We start from the raw sequence: 16,117 nt of genomic DNA on the forward strand, positions 1-16,117 counted from the left end.
GGAGAAAACTGATTTGATAATGGGAAGAGCGGTTACCAGTGTGCACGAAGGTGATTTCTCAATGACGGGTAAGATCTTCTTTGGCCAGACAGAAGGCAACCTAAGGCAGGGGGTCACCGCAGACACTGGGCATCTCCTGATGGGGGGTGTTTATGTGAGATGGGTATGAGAGTCGAGCAGATTCTGTGAGGGCAGCAGATTCATTACACCATGAAGGGGAGATGCGCTGTGAGAAGTTACGGCAGTCTGACCCAGAAATGTGAGTTCCTCTATACCACTCACCAGAAACCGCGTTCATTGTATGGCTTGTTTTTCATTGTGACAAGTGTCTGTAACTGTGCCAGGGGACGACACCCCGATGAGAAGAAAATTAAGATTACAGATAAAGATAACAGATAACAGATAAAGAGATAACAGGAGTGGGCTTTCAGGAGCCAGCTGAGACCATGAGGTGATTGTCATTATTTGCTGCGGAGACATGATGAGGGACATGATGTTGGTTGCCATATGGGCAAGAAAGATGTATAGAAGAGTTAATTTTGAGCTAATATGTCTATAACATAGTTTTAACTCCTGAAGGTTGTTAGGCATGGTGGTGGCTAAAGATGAAGACAGCTTTGTAGATTTGAGAAAAGGCTGGATAACAAAGCTGAATGGTAAAAGGTTATTGTAATGAATTTAATATTACATTTTGTCTAAATTACAATCTTAGGAGGCTGTTGAAAATAGTATTTGTTTTTAGTGAGAGAGACTGCTTGAGTGGAGGAAGGGATGGTAACTGTGTCTGTCTTTTTGTTATCGGCCTTCCAGAGCAAGCTGAAGCAAAATAGTGATAATGAACCAAAACAACCCAGCTGACTTTTCTTAGATGAAATGAATAATGAACAGACATGCTTTGTAACTGGTTAAGAGACCATGTAAAATTAGGTAAAAGCTACAGTAGAATGTGAAGTTTAAAATCTTACTTAAAATTTAAATATTTTAGGAGACGATATAATGAAAAGCGAACATTGAAAATGAACAGTTAAAATATGTGTCTAATATGAGTGTGTGTGATGGTGACTGCACTCTATGTCTTGTATCGTATGTGTTAGTTTGGGGTACTAATACTCCGTCTGAATAGTGTGTAAATTGTGTCATTAGCCACTAAAATGTGGTAAGGCAAATGACAAATTTTAAAGAAGCTGTTAATTCTGAGTCAATCTGATGAAAAGAGGATGCAGAACATGGGACGAGCTTTAAATGGATTAGTTATCCACCTCTGTCTGCTACTGGTAATTGTGAATCAATCTATGGATTAAAAGCATTTATGTAAATTGGATTTGTGAAGTGGTGGATCGTCGTCCATAATGGTTGAAGAGAATACAATGCTGAATAAAGTCGTCTTTTTTGTTATTTTTGGAACAAAATGTATTTTCGATGCTTCAAAAAATTCTAACTAACCCCCTGAGGTCACATGGACTACTTTGATGATGTCTTTATTGCATTTCTGGACAAGGACAGTATACCATAAATAGATTTTCAATGGAGGGACAAAAAGCTCTCGGACTGAATCTAAAATATCTTAAACTGTGTTCCGAAGATGAACGGAGGTCTTACGGGCTTGGAACGACATGAGGGTGAGTCATTAATGACATAATTTTCATTTTTGGGTGAACTGACCCTTTAACGAACATGAGCACAAAAAAAATCTGTTTATGAAGACACACACAGACATCAACAATCAGCGTATGAATCTCAACAATGGTGACAATCAAAAGTACTTTGCTGCAATGCATGCTGGGTACCACCATAGTACAAAACTCCCAGCATGCATTGCAACATGAATAAATTATGCAGCTGAACTGTCCTATAATTTTGTTTGATTCTAAATATTTGCTTTTATTTTTTGCTGTTATATTTGTTGTGAATTAGTAGCTTTTCAGTGATGTTCTGAATTAATCTGTTTATCTAAATATTTGTGATTGTCACCATTGTTGAGATTCATACGCTGATTGGTGATGTCTGTGTGTGTCATCAGAAACTGATTTCTTGTGTTCATGTTCGTTAAAGTCTTCAAACGTATTGTTATAATAATGCTTGATCTCATGCTGCAGTAACACAGGGTTTGTTGTGAAAAAAAAACATAATTTTTAGATTAAAATACCTCAGTGAATCAGTCTGCTTCATGATGATTATAAAACCATCAACCATTAACCATCAACAGCTGATGTCATTTCACTTTAGCATTCTTTGCTGCTCCAAATGTGTTTAACAAACACATTGTGACAGCAGCCAAAAAAGTCAATAGATATAATAAGAGTTAAGAGCCCAACTAATGGAATCATTGATCACTGTTATGGTGACTTCAAATGTAAAACATAGAGTTGAACCCCTGTTAATTCTCAATAAAACTTAGACGTCTGAAAGAAATAAAGTAATTCTGGTTAGTAATAGGTATTTGATAAAAATAAGCTAGCCTCTCTCGTTTATATTCTTTTGCACCTATTTATTACAAATGAGTTAGGCTAACTGATTTACATTCTGTTGCATGGATGTACTCAGTTTGAGTTGGGGCTACATATATTTATTGGATGGAAATCCTCCCCACAACTTAATTGAGTTCATCCAATGAATATTTTTTTTGAGTGGAGCTATTAATACATTTTTAGTTAAACCAATTAAATATATTTACACATATGCTCTTAAATAGATATATTTAAATAAAGCTAATTAGATTTAAATGTGTCACCTCTAAGAAGGGCTTGAATAATTTTTTTGAGTGTATATATATATATATATATATATATATATATATATATATATATATATATGTATATATAGTTTTTATTAGTAGTACAAATTAAACTAAATAAAAATGAAATAAAATAAGTTATTTTTTTTATATTGTATTTTGTTTCAGTTAACACTTATTTTATTCAAGTAAAAAATTTTTTTTAGGGATGGTTCACCCAAAAATAAAACATTATTCATTAAAAAACTAATTAAAAGTCATTACTCACCCTCAAGTTGTTTCAAACTGTATGAGTCTCTTTCTTCTGTTTGTTCTGTTGAACTGTTTGTTCTGTTGGGCACGGAAGGAGATATTCTGAAGAATGTTGGTATAGACATCCATGACATCAAGAATTCAAGTTATTCTTGTCTAGCTACAGTCTCTTGACTAGGGCCACGCACAGACCTTTTGAGGGGCATGTGTTGAAACTGAAAAAGGGCACCTCACTACCCTTTTTTTTATTACTTTTTTTTTTAAAGATAATTTAGTAAGCCTACATAAAAGGAAGAAATGGTCACATCTTCCTGACATATTCAATAACACAAAATAATAGTTTCAAAAGCTTTAGATTTATTTACTATTAATAACAACCATAATAATAATATAGATATAAAGGGTTTCAGGGCTAAAGCTAAAAACAAAAAACATGTTTTACTACATTTATACATCTTATACAATGTTAATAAATTAAGTGTATCAGAAATCATAAATAAAAGAAGAAATTTCTTAGAAATATGTTACCTAGGTGATGAGGATCACTCAGTCGCTTTGTGTAAGTTCCAGTACGAAACAGCGCTGGGGCGCACATGTGCTTATGATTTTCCGATGGTAAAAACAAATTGTATGTTGTTGTATTACTTATCAATATATTGTTAACATTTTACAAAAGTCAAACTCAAATGCAGTTACGGGGTTTTTGACCAGCGACTGTGTGCAAATGTGCATTTTGTCATTGAAACGGCACCGGCGGCATCACATTACATTTTCATCAACAGGTTACAAACTAATTTGCTGTAGCTATACGGGTGCTCAGTTTTTCCTGTTGTAAAATACATTTGGCCAAAATTTTATTTCATAAAGAATTAAATGCTACTGTATGCACAGGCTATTTAAGTGCTATCCCAGCAAGCAATAGCCGTCATTTCACAGACTAGATTAACTATAGACCCGATATAGTCCGGCTATATGTAACCCACTTCTAGCCAAAATGACCTTGAATTTGTTTACATGTTGTTTTTGCCAAAATAACATGTGAGATGTATGATCATGTAAGCAAAGTCAACAGTGATCACAAGGTGTTTAGTTTAATTTCTTTGACATGTTCTGCGTAGCCTGTGCGTCTATTCTTGGGCGATAGTTAGACGTCTATTAAAGCTTCAGACAGCCCAAATTTACCTTGTTTTAGCCTAGACGTCAGGGCTGTGTTTGGACGGCTATTAGACGTCTTTTAAACGCAAAATTGCTTGCTAGGATGCTTTGGCTATAACTAGATGGCAAATGCTAATCCCGCATGTCTCAGTCAGACATCAAATAAATAAAATATGAGCCTTTATAGACATAGTGTTTAGCATTTATTCAAACAACAAGATCTTCCAGCAGCCATATCACCCTGTAGCCTAAGACTGGTTGCCCACTGAAGCTAAGCAGGGCTGAGCCTGGTTAGTACCTGGATGGGAGAACTCCTGAGAAAACCAGGTTGCTGCTGGAAGAGGTGTTAGTAAGGCCATTAGGGGGTGCTCACCCTGTGTGTGTGTGTGGGTCCTAACGCCCCAGTATAGTGATGGGGACACTATACTGCCAAAAAGCACCGTCCTTCGGATGAGACGTTAAACCGAGGTCCTGACTCTCTGTGGTCATAAAAAATCCCAAATTTGCCCCTTGGCCTCTGTCCATCATGGCCTCCTAATCATCCCCATATACTGATTGGCTTCATCACTGTCTCCTCTCCACCAGTAAGCTGGTGTGTGGTGGGCGTTCTGGCGCAATATGGCTGCCGTCGCATCATCCAGGTGGATGCTGCACATTGGTGGTGGTTGAGGAGATTCCTATGTAAAGCGCTTTGAGGTCCCAGAAAAAAAGCTATATAAATGTAACAAATTATTATTATTATTATCTTTGTTTACCCTTGCAAAACTTCGTTCAGCTGCTGTCTGCAGTGCGGCTGCTGTGGAACTTCAGTTCATTCAATCAAGATAGAGGGGGCGGAGTTATCAGGTTTACTGACCTACCTGTGCACGTGCCTGCTCTTGACGTCCGACAGTCATAAAGATTGACGTCCACTCACAGGAAGAATGTGTGTATATGCCTTGCAGATGCAAATGGTATAAATCATGTTTTTTTTGTTTTTTCGAGCTTGCATTTTTCAAGATTACTGGCTGATTTGGGGGGAAACTCCATTAGCCACTCAGAGAGAGATCAGGCGCGAAATGAAGATTCTCAGGCTCGGCGGGACGAGGCTCTAGACGGGCGGCCATCTTGGCAGATCTCGCTGACTTCAGCGGTGGATGTGCCATGCTGGACGTCAGTCTTGATCGCCCATAGACCGATCTGGTGGCAGGACTGATGGTTGGCCAGCTGGTTCTCTCCTCACTCTCCCCGATGGTAAAGGGGGATCTATTGTGGACAAGCACCCAATCTACATTGTCCTGGAACCTCCCAGAGGCAGGCGTGCTCTGGTCTCTGAGTTGAGACCTGCCCAGCAAAACACACATAGACTGGTGTCATTATAATGGGTGAAAGGTACCAAATCCAAGTACCTCTGTGTGTGGGCCTTGGGACAGATCCCCCTGGGAGAGGACGAGAATCTTTACTGCTGCTAGATCCATCTTTTGTGGTCTGTCGTTATGTCATGGGCGTCGGAACCATTGTATATGTGTGGGACAAGACCCACCCACTTTTTAAGACCAATGATATTGGACCCACTTACTTCTACCGGCTCTAATTCAGGGCATATGTCTGTTCACTTTTCAGAGCGCCGTCAGTCAAATCCATTCCACTTGAGAAAAGCCCAAATTCATTTAAATCCATTCCGTGTTTTAGCTACAGCGTTGATTTCCACGCTGCTGCTCAAACCCATTCCACCTGATTCATTCAGAATCCCACCAAAAACTTATGGCGCATTTCCACTGCATGGTACAGCGCGGTTCGGTACGGCACGCTTTGGCACTTTTTCACTGCATGGTACGGTACGGCTCGCTTTAAATGTTACCACCATTGTTGAGGTTCCAAGCGTACCATACCGACACTAAAATGACCTGAAAACACTGCAGATCACTGATTGGTCAGACAGACAGAATCGTCACTACCAGCGTCATTGTATTTAAAGACATCAAACCGACTAAAAATAGAAATGGCTGAATCGTGGTTTGAATTGCCGAGGAGCGGATAAATTATAACGATCATTCATAATCCCACCCACTTTGAAGCGGTACTAACTGCAGTGGAAAAGCAAACTGAGCTAAAGCGAAACGAGCCGTGCCGTACCAAACAGTGGAAAAGCGAAGCGAGCCGAACCGTGCCGCATTAGAAGCACTCACTTCCTGATGGCTGAGTGACTGCGCAGGCTAAAACTGAGCTTGACGACGTAGATGTGACGTGAGCAACCTGTCTGACAGTTGTAAATCTTCTAGTAGCTATGCCAAGACAAATCTGAATCACCTAATTCCTCAAAAACATTTTCTTGAATTATTTTGTCCCGTTGCTTTTATGGACTCTCTATCTATGGGCTTCTCCTTGACTTTATTTCTCCATGTCCCCCCCGATTGCCTCATAGACAGTAAAAGATTGCCTGCGAGCATCTCCTCCTGTCTATACGGTAATTTCTCTACTATGCGACAGAGAGTCACAATCATTAGCCTATTTTTACAAAAACGGCTTCTACTGGGCCATAACGTAAGATACAAAGTAATGGAGCCTTTTATACAAGTCTTTTGACGCCTCAGATGTAAAGTTATTCGCTGTCAAAGTGACGCCAAAATGAATGGGAGTAAATGGAATGCTAACAGCAGGTGAAGTTCTGCTACAATGGTGGCGCCCGCGAGGCTTCAGTTTCCAGCTGATGGATTACCCCCTTGGTACCATGCAATGGAAAAGCCCCATTACTTTTCAGGCCAGACGAGCCAATGCGCATGTGCTGTCCCAAGCGCGAGAGTTCCTATGGGAACCGGAGCTTCTAACAGTTAGAATACAGATCATACGAAGTTTAAAACGTTTAAATAGACATATCAAGTAGTAATTTCTTAGTAGCCTATCGTATTGTACAAGGCTTAAATCAAGTAACTATACATACAATAATATATGATATCATATAGTAGAACATGTATATGATGAAGTAGTCTATTTGAATTGGTATTACTCTTGCCAAGCTTTGATTTCTGTGAGATGCACGCATAGATGGATTTGGATTTTTACTCTCACTCATTCACTTCACTCATTATTGCATAGATATTTTAGAAATGGTATTTAGCTTCGGGAACACCCCTAATCTACTCCAGTAAAAAAAATCTGGAGGATGACCCACCCACATTTTTTTTGCTTCAGACGCCTATGCGTTCTGTCACAGGCTGGTTGAAGCAGGAAAGGATGCAGGATCTTAATTGCAGCAGTGTTTATTTAAACAAACTTGAATACTCACAAACTGGATCAAATGAAACATGAACAAGACAACCAAACATGTAACAATGAAAACAGACAAGGTACAGAATGAAACACAGGGCTTAAATACACAGAACAGATCAGGGAAACAAGACACAGCTGGAACAAATGAACTCATAACAACTAATTAACAAGACAAAAGACAACAGGTGACAGGGATTAAATCAAGGAAACAGGTGCAAACTGGGTGTCACAGGCAAACATAACAAACACTAAACGTGACAATATACAGATGTATATATACAAATATTTATATCTATTTTAATATGTAATTATTGCCTCACTCTCAAGTACTGAGGTATGAATTTATAGAAACAGGGTAGTCATTTCTGTGTTAATTTTTCCAGAGTACAAATGATTCTAAGTGCATAAAATATTTGAATTACAAAAAAACAAAACAGATAAGGCTTTACTTTAAGATTGACATTTTACTGTAGTAGTAAACTAAACTGTGAGAGTCTCTGGGAAGTACACAGTCCAAAACATGGAATCCTAAAGAGAAAAGCTTATTTTTTCTAAACCAAAAACACAAGGGAAAAAAGAACACAAACTCAAAAATACAACTAGACAACACACAAGTCAAATCTTACAAGACATCTATTGTCGTCCATGCGAGTCTGATTTCACTAACTAGTCTGCCTTACATCAATAATACACAACTCACAGCTTTAAATAAAAACAAAATAAATCATAAACATACATTCGATTATTTCATCAAAGTTTGAAAATACTTGTTGATGCAATAAGATCTAGACAGACAAGCAATGATTATGTCAAAGATCTAATTTAAATAAGGAATAATAAATGCATTTAGACCCAAAATAAGTACAATATTTGCATAATGAAAGGAGATGTAGAAGAGAAGAAGCTAAAGTGAAGAGCAACGAATATACAGGAAATTTACATCCTCCTAAACATGAATGTTTTTGTCTGATAAGAAAAAGTCAAACAGACTTATCCATTAGGCTATGTTGTAGTTGGTGTGGCTAGGTCAAGGGGTTGTTTTGACCTTTAAGAAAATATGGCAGATCTTTTATTATCTCATGTCTACAGAGATGGAAACACATATTTTATTTGGGGGGGTTGATTCACATATAAATCGCGATTCGAATCGATTCACAAGTTTCAAATATCGACTTTCTAAACTGTTACACTTATTTAACTCCGCAGTACTACTCAAAGTTATTGACATGTTACAGTGTTATTAATCACAATAAGCCGCTTAAAAGGACTCTTTCACAGCTCAAATACACACACAATTATGTCAAAATGCACATTGTGTGGAGGATTCATGCAAACACAGTCTGTTCCCATGGTAACAGGGGGAAATGGCTGCTCTTGTGTGAAGTAAACACAACATTTTTCAACTTTCTGCTAAAATATATGTGACTTTTTTTTTTGCAACGAAAATGCGGGGATTATGAAATCATGCAAGCCCCGCATATTTTGCGTGGAAATCGGCAGTTTATGCGGGGAAAGTGTGGCGTATTTGAAAAAATGCGTCCCCCGCAAAAATATGCAGACTTTGGCTGATAATGCATTGAATTATGCAATCACATAATCGCGTTTTATTGGAGGGACTGAACAACATATAATATAATGATTAAAAAATCAAAAACATCTAAAAGAACAATGCAGCATAAAGAATGATGATTAAATTAATACTATCAATGACTAGAGAATTCATAAAGAAGATATTAATAAGATTCATAAAACGGAATTTCACATAAGCCTACACCACTTGTAATTTCTCATTTATTTTGCAAAATCACTAGTATAGCTGCATGTGAAGCAGAATACAGCATTAAAAATAGTTGTACTGGTGCAGTAAGAGGAGGATGATCAGTAAGTAGATTGCGAGGGCAGCGAGGCCGATACCGACAGAGACATGGTTCAGGATCAATGTCGTTCTGGAGGACTTGGTCGCTAAATCTTGCTGTCCAGCCATGTTAGCATTTCGAGTCTGCAAAAACAATCAAACTGTCAATGCATGTTTTATTTCATACAAAAAATCATTTTTCATTCTGTAATGTCATATCAGATCATTGCTTTTGATGCCTCCAAATGCAGATCCAAAGTTATCCAGAGCTATAACCCTAATAATGCTGTAATCTGTGGTGTAAAAGGAGAATCCTGCTGTCTGATGAGATGACTATGACATCTAGAGATACTGAGAATAATGAATAAATGTTGTGTTTGTGGTAGGGCAGCCGCTGATCAGATGCGGAAAAGGAGACGACGGGTCTGAAGGCGCACCGGGGTAAAACACTCTTTTTATTTTTTATTTTCCTCTAAACCACTAGATGACACAAAGACTTGCCATATCACTTTCCAAAACATTCACTTTTCAAGATGCACGTCGAAATTTGTTCCTTGACTTGATTCTGCGCTAATTTGATCTAATATGTTCAAATGTTGTAGATTTAAAGGGGCTATGTGTAGTTTTTAGCGGCCTCTAGCGGTGATGTTTCAGATTGCAACCAATTTTTACAAGAGCGCACGTGCGGCACACTGAGACTTTCAACACACCAGAGAAAGCATCACAATAGGGATGAAAGCCAACTCTGGGTCTGTTTTTATACCTAAATATATACCTATACCTAAAACAAAGAAGAGGTCTCTCCATAATTCAAACGCTCTGCCGATGTTGATCCGTGTTTTTGTCCGAAGTTGATCCGATTCACGTTTGGCCTGACGAGCTTCAGCAGATAAAACTTTTTTTTGTTTTTTATATTTATGTGGAGTTGGTGTTGGAGTGTGTGTTGTGCTGGAGGCAGGTTGTTTTTTGGTGTTATCAGACTCCATGTAGTTATCTGCAGTGCCGTCGCATAGACTGTATAAAAAGGAGAGAGGCTCGAGAGCGCGCATGCACGTCACATCCGATGGATTTCGTGGTAGCCTAAATCCGACCTGGAGTCTTCACATAGAAATAGGAATACTGGCCTTCAGAGGTAATAGCAAAACCCGACAAGTGGATCATTGTAATGTGTGATTACAACCCCTTCACACACAGGCAATAAAAAAAGGACTAATTTTAGAAGAAAAGCTACATATAGCACCTTTAAGTAGCAAATGATAATCGCTAAAATGATTGACTATATTTTGAGACAGAGGTCTTAGTGATTTTCAGTTTTGTTCAAGATAATTAAAGCAACAGTTTTTCGATAACGGAAGAATATGTAAAGTATAGTATTTGGTGTAAAAGGAGCCCCTGCTGAGCCTAATTAACCAATAATTAACTGTCATGGTTAGTTAACCATGATCCATTCATGTGTGCGTGTTTGCACTGATTGTCATCACCTGGACTGATCACCTAATTATTACCTCATCATCACCGGTACATCTGTTAGTTGTTAGTTCTGTCTATTTAAGTAGTTCCTGTTGGGTTCTTAACTGTTCGGATCATTGTCATTGTTACCTGGTTCTTTGGCATGTCTTGGTTTCCTGTCATTCTGGATATCTGTTTATGTGTTTAATAAATCTACGTTTGTTACTTGCACTTGCATCCTGATCTTTACGTGACAGAATGATCCGACCAGATATGGATGCAGCAAGTACCGCGGCTCTCCTGAAACTCCTCAATCTCGATGCCTCTCGTAGTGAACAGTATCGGGAGAGAGAAGCCGAGATGAGGCGCCAGACATGGGCACTGACGACACAGATGGAGGAACTGACACGGCAGGTTCAGAGTCTGAGGAGTCTTATTGCAACACCTGTACCGTCTGTTCTTCTTACAACTGTGGAGTCGAGTGATCGAATGGAGACGAACCTAATTATCCCGGCGAGATACGCGGGTGAGCCTAACTCTTGCAAAGACTTTATTAATCAGTGTGATGTGTATCTGTCTAGACAACCCAGCATGTTCGGGACGGAGAATTCAAGAGTGGCATTTGTATTGACTATGCTCACCGTTCGAGCAGCATTGTGGGGGACTGCTATATGGGAGAATCAGCACCCATGCTGTGCTTCATTTCAAGCGCTGTCGACGGAGATGAGTAAGGTTTTTGATGGTGTGAGAGCTGACTCCCCGTCCTTAGAGGTGAGATCGAGGAAGAGGTCCCGTCTTAATAATTTTTTGGAGGGGAGTAGTGAGCACCAAACTATGCAGGCAGTAGAGCTAAGCCTGCATGAGCCTTTGTCTGAACCAGTACCCAAGATGGCCATCGCCATGTTTGATCCAGTTCCTGAGATAGCCGTCACCACGTCTGAGTCTGTTTACGAGATGGCTGAATCGTCTGAGTCCGTTTACGAGATGGCTGAATCGTCTGAGTCCGTTTACGAGATGGCTGAATCGTCTGAGTCTGTTCACGAGAGGGCTGAATCGTCTGAGTCTGTTCACGAGAGGGCTGAATCGTCTGAGTCTGTTCACGAGAGGGCTGAATCGTCTGAGTCTGTTCACGAGAGGGCTGAATCGTCTGAGTCTGTTCACGAGATGACAGAGTCGTCTGAGTCTGTTCACGAGATGACAGAGTCGCCTGAGTCTGTTTACGAGATGGCTGAATCGCCTGAGTCTGTTCACGAGAGGGCTGAATCGTCTGAGTCTGTTTACGAGAGGGCTGAATCGTCTGAGTCTGGTCACGAGATGACGGAGTCGTCTGAGTTTGGTCACGAGATGGCAGAATCGTCTGGGATGGCCGAGTTGTCTGAGTTTTCGGTATTCCTTGTCCTGAACAGAAGGTTGGCCGTTTCTGAGATTTCTAGTCTCTCTGCCCTACACAAGATGGCCGATTTCGAACTGCCTGAACTTTCTGCCTTACCCAAGATGGGCGATCTCGAACTGCCTGAACCCTCTGCCTCACCCAAGATGGCGAATACTGAGCCTTTCAACTTGGCCGTGAGGCCTTTTGTGTATCTTGTTTTTCTGTTTCTCCTTCTACCTAGGTTCCTGTTGCCTCCAGCGCCCCCTTGGATTTCGGTACCAGTCTGGCTTCCTGCTGGGCCAGCTCCACCTTGGCTTCCTGTTTCTCTGGTCTGGCCTTGGTTTTCTAGCCCTCCATCCCTCCCCCAGGGCCGTTTCGGTGTCTCCTCCCACCTGGATTTTTGTTTTTGTTTGGTATGGAGTGTCTGGAAGCCACTCCTTAGTTGGGGGGTACTGTCATGGTTAGTTAACCATGATCCATTCATGTGTGCGTGTTTGCACTGATTGTCATCACCTGGACTGATCACCTAATTATTACCTCATCATCACCGGTACATCTGTTAGTTGTTAGTTCTGTCTATTTAAGTAGTTCCTGTTGGGTTCTTAACTGTTCGGATCATTGTCATTGTTACCTGGTTCTTTGGCATGTCTTGGTTTCCTGTCATTCTGGATATCTGTTTATGTGTTTAATAAATCTACGTTTGTTACTTGCACTTGCATCCTGATCTTTACGTGACATTAACATGATAATAAACAGCTGACTAACTTTTCCATTTATTGACATTATATGTTAGATTCAGTTGGGAAATATCATGTATTAAGTTGGGTGTCCATCTTCACCAGACTTATAATGAAACCATCGTATTTAAAATATATATATATATATATAAATAAATGTGATTTAATGTTACAACTGTAAATCTATATTTAATTATTATGGGATCTCATTCAATGCTTTCAGAATCTTTACTTTTTAAAATAATTTTATTTATATATTTTTTAAATATATTTTTATATTAACATATTTTAAATGACAGTATATTTAGTGAACAAAAATTTATTATTTTATTGATCAAAATTAACAGAAAATAGTGCAAACTTTGCTAAAGTGATTATTTTGAACAAGTATTAATTTAGACATTAAAAACATATTATCTTAGCTGAAGTATTTTGTGTCGTTTGCCCCGTGCTGGTTTTACTCGCCACCTCATACATTTATGCGATTTTTAAACAAAATAAACCACTTTTGTGATTTATTTTCACACAAAATCTGTTGCTCCATCAATGTTCAATACAAACATATATATTCTTTCTGCAATCATACACTATGGGAGTAGTGAATAGCACATTTTTTCTGTGTAAACCTGCCATTATCAGTACTGCATGCTTTCATAATTTAGCCCCGGGACCGCGTTTCGTTTCCCATCCCTAATGACATCATTACAGGAAATACAGTATGACTGGTTTCCCAGCATTCGCTTAGTAGATAGTCAAAAAAAGTAATCACTGCATTATATATATATATATATATATATATATATATATATGTTTTATACATTCTACCAGACAAAGAAAGTCTTTAAAGGGATAGTTCGCCCAAAAATGAAAATTCTGTCATCATTTACTCCCTCAAGTTGTTGCAAACCTGTATGAGTTTCTTTCTTCAGTTGAACACAAAATAAGATATTTTGAAGAATGTTGATGTCACATGCCTGTCCTGTCTTGTGTTGCACATGGGTGTTTGTTATGTTGTGCCATGTGCTGTTGTGATTGTTGATCCCTCCCCCTCTTTACCTGATTAGTGTTTGAGTTGTTCCACCTGTCCCCTCTTTATTTGTTCCCTTTTTAAGTCTCCTCTTGTATGCAGTCTTTGTCGGTTCGTTGTCATACGTCTTCCCAGTTCCTTGTTGATGTTCTTATGTTCAGAGTCAGTGTTGGTTTCATGTTCATTTATTATGTTTTCCCCCTCGTGGGTTTTTGATTTGTGTTTGTACGGTTTTTGTTATTAAATCCTCCTTGTTTTTGCACTTGAGTTCTCTTCCCATTTTTGTATGTGTTGCGTGACAGAACGAACCGACCCTTTGAGAACTCAGCAGCATGGAGGATTTTTGCTGGAGGTATATGGATGACGACGACTTGGATTGCCCAGATTACATCATTTCCAGATTTGGATCAACCCAATTCTCTCCGATCGGCGGTGTCAGAAGGACTCAACCAAACCTGGTTTCCAGCGGGGGGTTTTCGGACTTCTCTTCCCCAGCCAAGGAGCGGGGGAGGAGAGATTTTCGGGGGACCCGCCAGGTAATTTTTTGTGGGACCCGGGGAGGTTGTAGAGGAGGAGGAGGTGGTCGAGAGGAGGGTCAACATCACTCTCCATCCTGGACCCCCTTCGATCCTGGACCGGTGGAAGGCAGTTCTGGGCCGGCTTCTCGCCGTCATGGACGAAGGAGGAGGAGACGCCCGTCTGCCCAGCGAGAGACTGCTCACGTCCTGTCTGCCCAGCGAGAGACTGCTCACGTCCCGTCTGCCCAGCGAGAAACTGCTCACGTCCCGTCTGCCCAGCGAGAGACTGCTCACGTCCCGTCTGCCCAGCGAGAGACTGCTCACGTCCCGTCTGCCCAGCGAGAGACTGCTCACGTCCCATCTGCCCAGCGAGAGACTGCTCACGTCCCGTCTGCCCAGCGAGAGACCGCTCACGTCCCGTCTGCCCAGCGAGAGACCGCTCACGTCCCGTCTGCCCAGCGAGAGACCCCTCACGTCCCGTCTGCCCAGCGAGAGACCGCTCACGTCCCGTCTGCCCAGCGAGAGACCGCTCACGTCCCGTCTGCCCAGCGAGAGACCGCTCATGTCCCGTCTGCCCAGCGAGAGACCGCTCACGTCCCGTCTGCCCAGCGAGAGACCGCTCACGTCCCGTCTGCCCAGCGAGAGACCGTTCACGTCCCGTCTGCCCTGCGAGAGACTGTTCGCGTCCCGTCTGTCCAGTCTGAGACCGAGCCAGAGATCCCCTTTGGCGTGGCCGCCAAAGTTGTGACGGACTATCTGGAGCGTCTGACTCGGATCTTGGAGAGGCCGGTCTCTGCTATGCCTGTTCCAGAGGCAGAGCCTATGCCTGTTCCTGAGCCGGTGGCAGAGCCAGTGCCTGTTCCTGAGCCGGAGGCAGAGCCAGTGCCTGTTCCTGAGCCGGAGGCAGAGCCAGTGCCTGTTCCAGAGCTGGAGCTCATGTCGGTTCCGGACCCAGTGTTTGTGTCTGTGTTTGTGTCTGTCCTTGTGACTGTTTCTGTTCTAGTGCCTGTTCCTGAGCCGGAGGCAGAGCCAGTGCCTGTTCCTGAGCCGGAGGCAGAGCCAGTGTCTGTTCCCGAGCCGGTGTCTGTTCCCGAGCCGGTGTCTGTTCCCGAGCCGGTGTCTGTTCCCGAAAGATCTGCACCGCCCTGGCCACCCGAGGGGTCTTCACCGCCCTGGCCACCCAAGGAGTCTTCACCGCCCTGGCCACCTGAAAGATCTGCTCCACCCTGGCCGCCCGAGGGGTCTGCACCGCCCTGGCCACCCAAGGGGTCTGCTCCGCCCTGGCCACCCGAGGGATCTTCACCGCCCTGGCCACCCAAGGAGTCTTCACCGCCCTGGCCACCTGAAAGATCTGCTCCACCCTGGCCGCCCGAGGGGTCTGCACCGCCCTGGCCACCCGAGGAGTCTTCGCCGCCCTGGCCGCCCGAGGGCTCTTCGCCGCCCTGGCCGCCCGATGGACTATATGTTTCGCCTTGGCCGGCCGATGGACTATGTGTTTCTCCCTCACCGCCCTATGGACTCTCTGTTTCCCCCTGGCCGCCCGATGTCCCTTACCCTCTCGTCCCGCCCTGGTCTGTCCCTCCCGTCCCGCCCTGGTCTGTCCGCCCTGGTCTATCCTTTCAGTCCCTCCGATCAGTCCCTTCCGTTACGCCCTGATGTTTCCTTCCTGCCCCGCCCTAGCCTGATGGAGCGTCTGGTAGCCGCTCCGTAGGGAGGGGGTTATGTCACATGCCTGTCCTGTCTTGTGTTGCACATGGGTGTTTGTTATG

Source organism: Siphateles boraxobius, unplaced genomic scaffold, assembly GCF_051911475.1.
Source record: "Siphateles boraxobius isolate OS27281-9 unplaced genomic scaffold, OSU_SipBor_1 135, whole genome shotgun sequence".
In the NCBI taxonomy this organism is placed as follows: Eukaryota; Metazoa; Chordata; class Actinopteri; order Cypriniformes; family Leuciscidae; genus Siphateles; species Siphateles boraxobius.